This window comes from Euprymna scolopes, chromosome 18 (genome assembly GCF_053919585.1).
Source record: "Euprymna scolopes isolate OS-2025 chromosome 18, ASM5391958v1, whole genome shotgun sequence".
Classification (NCBI taxonomy): domain Eukaryota; kingdom Metazoa; phylum Mollusca; class Cephalopoda; order Sepiida; family Sepiolidae; genus Euprymna; species Euprymna scolopes.
Genome location: NC_136499.1, coordinates 98,974,750 through 98,986,803, shown reverse-complemented (window position 1 = coordinate 98,986,803; position 12,054 = coordinate 98,974,750). Strand labels below are relative to the sequence as shown.

The window sequence follows — 12,054 nt, the reverse complement described above, 5'->3', positions numbered from 1 at the left end:
TTACTATTAAACCTTAAAACCTTGATTCAACATCTGAAGGCGTTCCAAGTATTATTACCTATAGCATGGCACGTAAAAAATATCTTAGATTACCGTGACGAAGGTTCTACTACGAAGCGAAAGTTTAATTTTTAATAAATATATTTAGTTTTTAAAAAATGTACTTGTTTTTCGCCTTTTAAACAGTTAAATTTTGAATTTGTTTGTATATGTATGTATATGAATTCGCATTTCTGTTTGTTTGTTCAAAATTTGATTAATATATTCAAAAGGTCCGATACCTTACTCTTTCATTTATTTCCATATATAGCATAATTCTTGCAAAATATACAATTAATAGGTCACCTCATTTGCATATTACATTAAGGAAAATCGATTTTACTTAATAGCGGTATATTCGTTAATGTTTCTCGCGAGAGAATTGTTCTATTCAAAATTGTTATTTAATTCACTTTAAATAACAATCATATTGATTATATATTTGATTTAATTTATTTGGAATTATAATAATTATTTCCGACATCGACTTTTAAAAAAAAACAGGTATAGAGTTATTTCTTCCTAGAAACTTCCAAACATTAAAAAAATTTCACCAAATAAAATAATTTGGTAATCTCAATAAGTTTCTAGCTTGAAAAAATAATTCCGTGTAGACAGAAAAATGTTTGTCTTTTTTTTTTTTTTACTGCTTCGAATTCAAACTTAAGTCACACTTTTAAAAACAAAAAACGCCCCCACAAAAACAGTAAATCGAAAAAGCCCCCACCTCAAAAAAACAAAAAAAAACAAATCGAAAATTTCCTTTTTTTTACGAAAAAAAAGCTACTGAAAAAAGTGGCTTTACAAAAAATAATAAAAAAACAAACACGCAAATCACGCACGCGTTAATGTTTATATATCTTTTCAGGGTCATTAAATCATGGGTCGCCTCAGAACAGTGGGCAAAATAGTTTCCAAATTACCTTCTCTCTTCATTCGCGTTTAAGGTTCAAGCCTGTCTACCTGGTTAATTTTAATTTTTATTTTTTTTATTGCAGTCGCTTGGGCACCGCTGCTATTTTTATTGAAACAAAAGTTGTTTTGATTTATTTTTAATTATTTATTTATGCAAGCAAGGAAAATATTAAAATCTTAAGATTTTAATATTTTCATTGCTTGCAAGAATGTGAAATTTTCGGCGTAACATAATTTTTATATAATATTGACCAATAATTAAAAAAAATATATTTAAAAACAGGAAGATAGAAAAATAATTAATTTAAAAAATGGTAAAATTTATACAAAAGTTTACAATAGAAGTGTACGGATGCACGTCTGGGAAAAAAATGAAACCCAGCACCTCTCTTCCCTTTTAATTACAAGACGTCATTCTCAGGCAGTTTTTCGACTGTCTTAGATTTTGGACCGCCGTATATTCCGTGTTTCCAAAAGTACGGTTTGTTGCGCTTTTGCGAACGGCAAAAACACTCGGTTTTGGGGCTAATTCAGCTATTTTTGTGCAAGCAAAGTGTGTTTTTTTTATTTAATTTAATTCAGTATCTTAGGATTTTATTTTACTAATTATCTTTGAAATAGAAACTAATATTATCTCTAAAAGGATTTTTACAATGAATTTATTTAACTTCAAAATTTAGAAATAAATAAAAATTATAAACATGTTAATTACCTAATCAGACCATACATAAATCCCCTACTCACATTTGCTCTGAGGCCCCACATAGCTACCCAACTTTCGCTCCATCATCTAACATGCTTTGAATCGATCTGTTACGCCCACCATTTGAAAAGGGAATTTTTTTCCGAAATGAATAATGGATATTGTAGCAGACATAACAAGTAAGACATGTTACCTAATACAACTGAATAAATATATGTATATATAAAATATATGTATGTACTTATTGATTTGTAACTCGCCACTTGTTCTCGTCTTCTCTTACCAACAACGACTATATTTCATTCCTCGCATTGTGACAGCCTTCTAAATCTCTACTACGTACCTATCCCACACAATGCTTCAAGCAAACTACATATCAATCCTCCCCCCCTCTCTCTCTCTCTCTCTCTCTCTCTCTCTCTCTCTCTCTCTCTCTCTCTCTGTATATATATATATATATATATATATATATATATATATATATATATATATAATGTAATCGCGAATAATAACGTGCAACAGGTGTGTATTTATTTCAATAGATTGAATATTGGATATAAAATCTAGCTAAAAATATCTGTGAATTCAGAACGCATCATAATAATAACAATCTTAAAACTGACATCTTATAAATATCCTCGCAAACACATTTCGTATTAATGACCCAATTACGACAGATTGTTTTTTGTTTGCTTTTGCTTTTGTTTGTTTCTTTGTTTGTTTTTTCAACTATTGTAGTTATGTTGTATTATTATTGGTGTTTCTGATACCGAACCGGAAATGAAAGCCGAATACTATTTTAATGCAAGCCATTACATTAAAACTGGATGCTATGACAGGGACGCATTTCCGGTTCGGTCTGGGATTTTACTTCAAGAAATAGCAAGATGGTTTCTACTGGTTACTTTACACATAACCAATATTTACTAAAAAATAAACATATTTACATTTCATATCAAACATGAAGGTTGTATAAAAAGTAAAAACTAAAATTTTTAACTCAAAAAGTTAAAGAGCTAGAAGATGGGCGTGGTACCATTAAAACGAGCGCTCTTTTGTGTTCTAGAATTTATTTTCTTCATAGTCATCAACATTCTCAATGCACTTTTACCAGGAATTTAATGACGCATCTCTGTATCTGACATACGCTCGTAATAAGTATGCTTTTTAGAGTCTTACACCGTCAATATTTGCAACAGGGAGATGAAACTTCTAAGTCATGAATACATAAGTTCAGTTATCATACCAATGTAATTTGCAGCCCCTTCTGATCCATTGAGGCAGAATAAGAATGGAGACATTATTTTGAGATGCCTCTCGTCTTAACATGTATATGCTTATGCCTGAAGATGACGTTATATCATCGAAACTTACTTGATTTTAAATAAATAAATATCTATTTAAAAACTATATTCTGCGTTGTATTAACTGACACATTCCAATTCAAATTTACGCAATGCTTACATCGTAGAAAATATCTCAATTTCATTACACGTGGGTCACGTGATCCATCTGATTAGAATATTTGAAAAAACAAATCACCTTTGAACATCACACGTATTTTACCTTTCTAGTAGTACCATGCAACGACGAAGGAAAAGGAAAAAGTTTTAAAAATCATAAACTGTGTCTATGCCTGAAGATGACGTTTTATCGTCGAAACTTAGTTGATTTGAAATAAATAAGTATTTTTAGAAATATTATAATCCTGCGTTGTATTGGCTTCTTAGACTTACAAATTCTAGTTCATTAGTATTTAACATTTACTGCTTTCATCTTGCGTGTTATTTTCGCAATATTTCGGTCGATCCAACAGCCAAACTTCTTCATGTGTATTTTGTTGGACTAGGGAAACGTAAAAAAATAATAGAGGACCAATAGTTTAAATAATCAAAATCATGTTAATAATCAATATTCATCTAACAAAATTCGACACATAAAATAAATTGTGTTTCACTAATTTTCCCAATTTTCTTTAAAATCATTTATTTCGCTAATAGTAATGTTTACCAAACTTATATGTTTACCAAACTTATATGTTTACCAAACTTATATGTTTACCAAGCTTATATGTTTACCAAACTTACGTATATGTTTACCAAATTTATTTATATGTTTACCAAATTTATTTATATGTTTACCAAACTTACTTATATGTTTACCGAATTTATTTATATGTTTACCAAATTTATTTATATGTTTACCGAATTTATTTATATGTTTACCAAATTTATTTATATGTTTACCGAATTTATTTATATGTTTACCAAATTTATTTATATGTTTACCAAATTTATTTATATGTTTACCGAATTTATTTATATGTTTGCAAAATTTATTTATATGTTTACCGAATTTATTTATATGTTTACCAACTTTATTTATATGTTTACCAAATTTATTTATGTTTACCAAATTTATTTATATGTTTACCGAATTTATTTATATGTTTACCAAATTTATTTATATGTTTACCAACTTTATTTATATGTTTACCAAATTTATTTATATGTTTACCAAATTTATTTATATGTTTACCAAATTTATTTATGTTTACCAAATTTATTTATATGTTTACCAAATTTATTTATATGTTTACCAAATTTATTTATATGTTTACCAAATTTATTTATATGTTTACCAAATTTATTTATATGTTTGCCGAATTTATTTATATGTTTACCGAATTTATTTATATGTTTGCCGAATTTATTTATATGTTTACCGAATTTATTTATATGTTTACCAACTTTATTTATATGTTTACCAAATTTATTTATGTTTACCAAATTTATTTATATGTTTACCGAATTTATTTATATGTTTACCAAATTTATTTATATGTTTACCAAATTTATTTATATGTTTACCAAATTTATTTATATGTTTGCCGAATTTATTTATATGTTTACCGAATTTATTTATATGTTTGCCGAATTTATTTATATGTTTACCGAATTTATTTATATGTTTACCAACTTTATTTATATGTTTACCAAATTTATTTATATGTTTACCAAATTTATTTATATGTTTGCCGAATTTATTTATATGTTTACCGAATTTATTTATATGTTTACCAAATTTATTTATATGTTTACCAAATTTATTTATATGTTTACCAAATTTATTTATATGTTTACCAAATTTATTTATATGTTTACCGAATTTATTTATATGTTTACCGAATTTATTTATATGTTTACCGAATTTATTTATATGTTTACCAAATTTATTTATATGTTTACCAAATTTATTTATATGTTTACCGAATTTATTTATATGTTTACCAAATTTATTTATATGTTTACCGAATTTATTTATATGTTTACCAAATTTATTTATATGTTTACCAAATTTATTTATGTTTACCAAATTTATTTATATGTTTACCGAATTTATTTATATGTTTACCAAATTTATTTATATGTTTACCAAATTTATTTATATGTTTACCAAATTTATTTATATGTTTACCAAATTTTTTTATATGTTTACCAAATTTATTTATATGCTTAACAAACTTACTTAGAATTGTAATGATAATTTTAAAAGACAAAGAGAAAATAAAGAGAAAGAGAGAAGAAGGGCAGAAGTGAAAGAGAGAGGGGAGGAGGGAGAGAAAAGAAAGATTGGGAACAAGAAAAAGAGATAATGTGAAGTAAAATAACGGGGGGGAATGTTTATAATGACATCACAATGTATTTCATTGTAATTAAACAATGTTAATGACTAACAGAGAGGAAGATAGAAGAGGAAAAGAGAAAATAGATGAGAGAGAGAGGATAAAAAAGAGAAGGTGAAGAGAAGGCGAAGTGAGAGGCAGCCTAGTATGACATCACAATGTATTCACATTTTATGAAATCCTTTGACTTTGTAATCTTTGCAAAAACTTGATTATCCAATAAATGTGGGTGTTAATAAATTACATATTTAATAATATATTATAACGAACACTAACCAAACGAGTTACGGATATTCTAGTATTTTTTAATGCATGTTATATAAACATATTCAATTTTTTTCTTACTTAAGACGCTAAGGTGGATGGGCTGGGTCGGCTTTCCCAATATTATGATTGTCATAAAATATGCGGTAATTTATCCGCTTTATTTTTTCTCGCTTTTTATGGTCTGATAGCGAAGATTTATGTGGACATGTAAGTAGTTGTCTTTATGTATAAAATAAAACAATTAATATCGAAAACGTGTGCATTGACGTATCTGTGCGTTGACGTAGGTGTGCGTGTATGCGTGTGAAAATGTGTAAACGTCGGTTCGTCTCGGCAAATATCAAGCTTAGAAACGGACAATAAAATAAACATTTAAAAGAAAGTAAAAAAGATATGAGTGCTTTTCATATATATATATATATATATATATATATATATATATATATATATATATATATATATATATATATATATATATATATATATATATATGATGATGAGAATGATGGAAATAGTATTCTGACGATATAAAGAAATAAAAAAGAACAAACCGAGTTATTTGTTCATCAACGTTTCGTCTTTATTTCATCCAGAGGAAGTCTCGAAATAAAGACGAAATGTTGATAAACAATTACTTCAGTTTGTTCCTTTATATATATATATATATATATATATATATATATATATATATATATATATATATATATATATATATATATAAGGTTGTTGCATAAGTTCCCGCCGCTTTAAAGAAAATCAAAGAATTTTGACAGCAAAAGTAAGTTCATGTGGGACCCAAGCTCCAAGTTTGTGTGAATCCCGTCGACTGAAGATGGCGTGAAATTGTCACAAAATCGCGCTTCATCTTTTCACCTAATTCTCTGCATGTCTGATGGCCATCTTCCTACAAAAGAACCCTGAGTTGGTCAAGGTCTATCTTGATTGGTCTTTCGGAACGAGGAACGTCACTGAGACCAGAATTTTGAATCTAGTAAAACCCAGCTCGAACAGTGCTCTCAGCTATAGCGTTTTCTCCATATACGACACAAATATCTTTGGTAACTTCACTCGTTTTTTGACCTCGATTAAAGGCGAAAAGAAGGAGGTGTCGAAAATGTGATTTTTTTATCTACTGGACTATTCATTTGACGGTTCTGAAAAACGAGAAAAAATTATATCAGCAAAAAACGATGATCATTATCTTGTAGAACAGAATACGTGCTTTCTAATTATATATAACATTTTGCCAAATATCAAAATATGTTTTAAAACAAAAATTGTTTATGAAACGGCCGGAACCTATGCAACAACTTTATATATGTGTGTGTGTGTGTGTGTGTGTGTGTGTGTGTGTGTGTGTGTGTGTGTGTGTGTGTACATATATATACATATATATATATACATATATATATGTATATATATAAGTATGTATATATATACATATATATATATACACACACACACACACATATATATATATACATATATATATATATATATGTTAAATGATTAATGTGGAATAAAAGTGATATATAACTTTATTATATCATCAGACCTATAAGAAAGAGTAAAGGCGAAAATAAATAAAAAAAATAAAAACTTAGTCTATAGCATTTCAAAGCTAAATCAGAAGAGAAGAGACCAGGATTATACAAAATGCAAATATAGAAACAACTGACATTTAAAAATGAAATGTGAACGACAGTATAGGATGAAATGGTAAATAGTAATTGAAAGTAGATCCAACATTGTAGGCAATAGTAAGAAAAGAAGAAATTATATATATATATATATATATATATATATATATATATATATATATATATATACATATATATATATATATATAAACAAATGATTAATAAAACATGTTAAAAGACACCTTGAAAAAAAGTTAAAAACATATTTAATTTTAAAAAAGGAAGCACAAGATAAGTGGATAGTCCTTAATCCGCGGAGTTTCGAAGAAATACTCTCCTTCTCATCAGAGGGCAGGAATTAGCAAAATGCGGGATCGAATTTTGCATATAAATGTATTTAATGAAACTACAAGTAAGTCACAGATCTTACTTGGTTAAAAAAAAAAAGGGTGAGGTAAGGGGAATAGGAAGTAAAAGAAAAATGATAAAAAGATTTCACATGAATGGATAGTCCGGTATATATATATATATATATATATATATATATATATATATATATATATATATATATATATATATATATATGTATATATATATATATATATATATATATATATATATGCATATATATTTATATATGTATATGTATATACATGTATATATATGTGTGTGGTATATATATATACATACATATATATATATATATATATATATGCATATATATTTATATATTAAATTGTAATTCAATGAATTTCAAAAAACTCTCATTGAAATGAAATGAAGTGGTTGAGTTTCATATCAAAGAAGTTTTATTATTCTAAGCAAGACAAAGAATGCTTTAGAAAGTTTATCTCCTTAACCTATAGGGTTTCGATGTCTACCATCTCATCAGAGGAGTGAAAATATTAGCAAATAGTTATAAAGGTATGCACTTTAGCAAATAGGGTGCATACCTTTATAACTATTTGCTAATATTTTCACTCCTCTGATGAGATGGTAGACATCGAAACCCTATAGGTTAAGGAGATCAACTTTCTAAAGCATTCTTTGTCTTGCTTAGAATAATAAAAATTCTTTGATATGAAACTCAACCACTTCATTTCATTTCAATGAGAGTTTTTTGAAATTCATTGAATTACAATTTAATTTATTTGCTCTATCTTGAATATCGAGCAATTCTCGTTTAGATGGGATAACTTATAGAATATTACTGCCAGTAATATTTTGTAAACCTACAATCTCACGTTTACATAACCACTGTTTGTTAAATAAAAACTACTCCGAAGTATATATTTATATATGTATATGTATATACATGTATATATATGTGTGTGGTATATATATATTTATATATGTATATATATGTATATATGTATATATATGTATATATATGTATATATGTGTATATATGTGTATATATGTATATATATGTGTATATATATGTATATATATTTATATATATGTGCGTGTATATATATGTGTATATATATGTGTGTATATATATATATATATATATATATATATATATATATATATATATATATACTCACTTGTGTCCCACTTTTAGAGACTATTAAATTTAATGAGCAAACGCCTTATATCGCAGTCAACGTCCGACTCCCCTATTTCCGAAAGACATTTTCGTAGGACTGATTAAATTTGTCACTATGTCGGTTCAATTCAGTTTTAATGACATCATGTACAGGCAAATTGATAGTGTGTCCGTGAGTTCTTTACCGGCTTGGGCAAATATTTTTGTAGGTTTTCACGAAGAGCATCTACTATCTACTTTTCAAAAACCGGACCTTTACTTTTAGTTACGTTGACGACACCTTTTGTTTGTTTGACAACGGAACGAAAGCGGGCGCCTTTTTTACGTCCCTTAATAAGTTTCATCAAACCTTTAAGTTTACGGTAGACAAAGAAGTTGATTCTACTCTTCCGATTCTTGGACGTACTAGTTTCCAAAACTTTGTCTGCTGTGAACCTACGTTTACTGATCTTTACACACTTTGCGACCGTTTTTGTCCCACACAACAAGAATTCAATTCAATTAAGACTCTTATGCATAGGGCTCTAAATGTATATTTGTTTAAATACCTATCCGGATGACGACATTAGATTCATTACAAATATCCTCTGTAACAATGGCGACCCTCTAGACATTGTGTAATCTATAATAAAAACAAAGTTTCTAACTTTTTTAGAATCAAAGAAGCTTCAGTAGAACAGATATCCTATTTACCTTCGTCTACCTTGGCTAGGTAACATAAGTAACAGATTTGCCAAATGAATATCACTGTATGTACAACAGTCTTATTTTGCATCGAACCCACGTGTTGGTTTTTCACCAGACTCATGTAGTCTTCAATTCGAAAAGATGTTTTTCCCTCATCACCACCACCAGCATAATAATTCTATTGTTTATTTATTTAAACGTAGATTATATATACGAGAGATAAACATTATCGATGCCTCCGTTCAATCTCGAAAGACAAAGGACACCCCCTCTAGGGGCAGCTTCGCGTGTAATTGTGAAACAAGGGTCTCGCAATCCCTAACCACATCTCTCCTGAATCGACACTGTTTGGATCCAGTGGCAGGAAGTAGTCCAGGAAGACTGGAAACAATGCTGAGATAAGCAGAGAGCACTTACAGCATCTGAAAGTTCCAAATGGTCACCCATTTAGTACTGACCAGGTTCAACGTTGCTTAACTTCGCTGATCCAGCGGGAACCGATGTGCCAACGTGATTATGCCGTATAAACATTATAACTGACAGGATTACAGGTAAAATAAACCCGGATCTGGTTTTGCTAAATACAATCAAGAAAACTATGAAAGATGAGAGCCAGCATCCTTCGAATGATGTTCCTTTTCTTATGTCGAGTGACAGAATAAAACAGGCCAAATACAGGTAAATAAATACGATCATCAAAAATAAATAAATATCACCTGTCTGTTTAAATGTATGTATGTATGTATGTATGTATATCTGCCTAAAACATTTCGACAGAGACGACGGATTTTCACGGGATTGGTATCGTTTTGAAGCTCGACCCTTCGGACGACAAATATCGAAAAATTGGCTAAAAACATTAATTCCTTCATCCTCAACTAGGCACTTTTCTAGGGTCGCATTTTTCGCCGATATTTTCAAAAGTCATACCTTCTTTTCGATTGACTAGCCTTAATTTAAACCTTCGTCACTTCCGGTTTGGCGATAGACGCAATAGCAAAGACGTCAATTTTTCACGTTCTATTCCTCCTTCGCGGTAAGGGTTCGAGCCTGCCTGCCAGCTACCATTTTTTTTTTTTTTGCTCAACACAAACCTCCAAACACCGGGGCAACGACGATCACCCAGGTTAGTCAAAAATAAAAGATCGTACATAGGAAAAAGTTGCCATGCGAATCTTTTCTCTTCTTATTTCAGACTAGCTGACGTTGCTCGGGTTTAAGTGATGATCAAAGAACGTTGCACATTACCATATATTTATTGTCATCGGAAACGCAGAGGAGGAAATTGCCATGCGAATCTTTTCTTTTCTTTTTTTTTTTTTTTGCAGATAACTGAATACAAGAAACCAACTAAATGTAAATAAATATGATCAATATTAATAAATATGTATTTCATCTGTATTTGTTCTGTTCTATTCTGTTGTTCTATTCTCAGTATTTAAAATATATTTAAAATATATTTAAAAAATATTTAAAATATATTTAAAATATATTTTAAAATATATTTAAAATATATTTTAAAATATATTTTAAAATATTTAAAATATATTTTTTAAATATATTTTAAAATATATTTTAAAAATTATTTAAAAATATATTTAAAATATATTTTAAAATATTTTAAATATATTTTTTAAATATATTTTTTAAAATATATTATGTATGTACATATTATTGTTGATGGCCACTTTTATTCAAGCAAGACAAACAAACAAAAAATCAAATTACAAAGACTTTTAGAAAGCAGGGATAAAATTGATTTTTGTTCTTAAATTGTATTTCTTGCAATGAAATAAAGTTCTAATTTACTGTAATAAGAAAGGAAAAGGCCAGTAGTGGTATTTAGAAAAGGCCAGTAGTAGTTATTTAGATTCCCGGAAGGAAAAAATATTAATTTTAACCTATCGCAGACTAAGCATCTACATAATCCAATTTCTAAAAAGTTTATGATGACCAAAGAGAATTCATTTATATATGGATGAAAAAAAAAAAAGCCTTAACTAAAATTGTTAAATAGAAATAGACTTAGCACTTGCATAAGCCGATTTCGCAAAAGTCTTCAATTTTTATAACAGAATTTAACTACATAAGGATGAAAAGAGAAAACCTTAACTAAAATTTTGTAAATAGAAAACGGAGATCATCAGCTGCTTACCATGTAGCTGTTTCGGAGATTTAAAAACAGGACAGCTGTTAAATACATGGCTCTTCAGTGGATAATACCACTATATATATATATATATATATATATATATATATATATATATATATTACACAGTGATCACCACTTATCAAGGCCTGGAAGCCACTCAGGGATAAGGGTTATTGCAAGTACATTACGTTAGTGTGGAGATTTGATGAAGTGTTTAATTAAGGGGGCGGTTCATTAGGAATTTGTTAACATTGGACTTGAAGACATCCAAGTTGTAGTCCGGAGGGAAGCAGGCAGACGGAACAGAGTTCCACAGGCGTGCAGTTCTAAGAAAGAAGCTTTGTTCATGGAATCCGCGTTTTGATTTAGGCACAGATATAGAGTGGGGGAAATTTTTCACAGTGGATTCAGCTA

General features: G+C 28.4%; 1 protein-coding gene across 1 annotated transcript in view; it reads right to left on the bottom strand.

Annotated features, from left to right (window-relative positions):
* The window catches only part of LOC145297710 (uncharacterized), a 288,669-nt gene that overhangs the window by 272,137 nt on the left and 4,478 nt on the right, over positions 1-12,054 (bottom strand). The window lies entirely within an intron of this gene.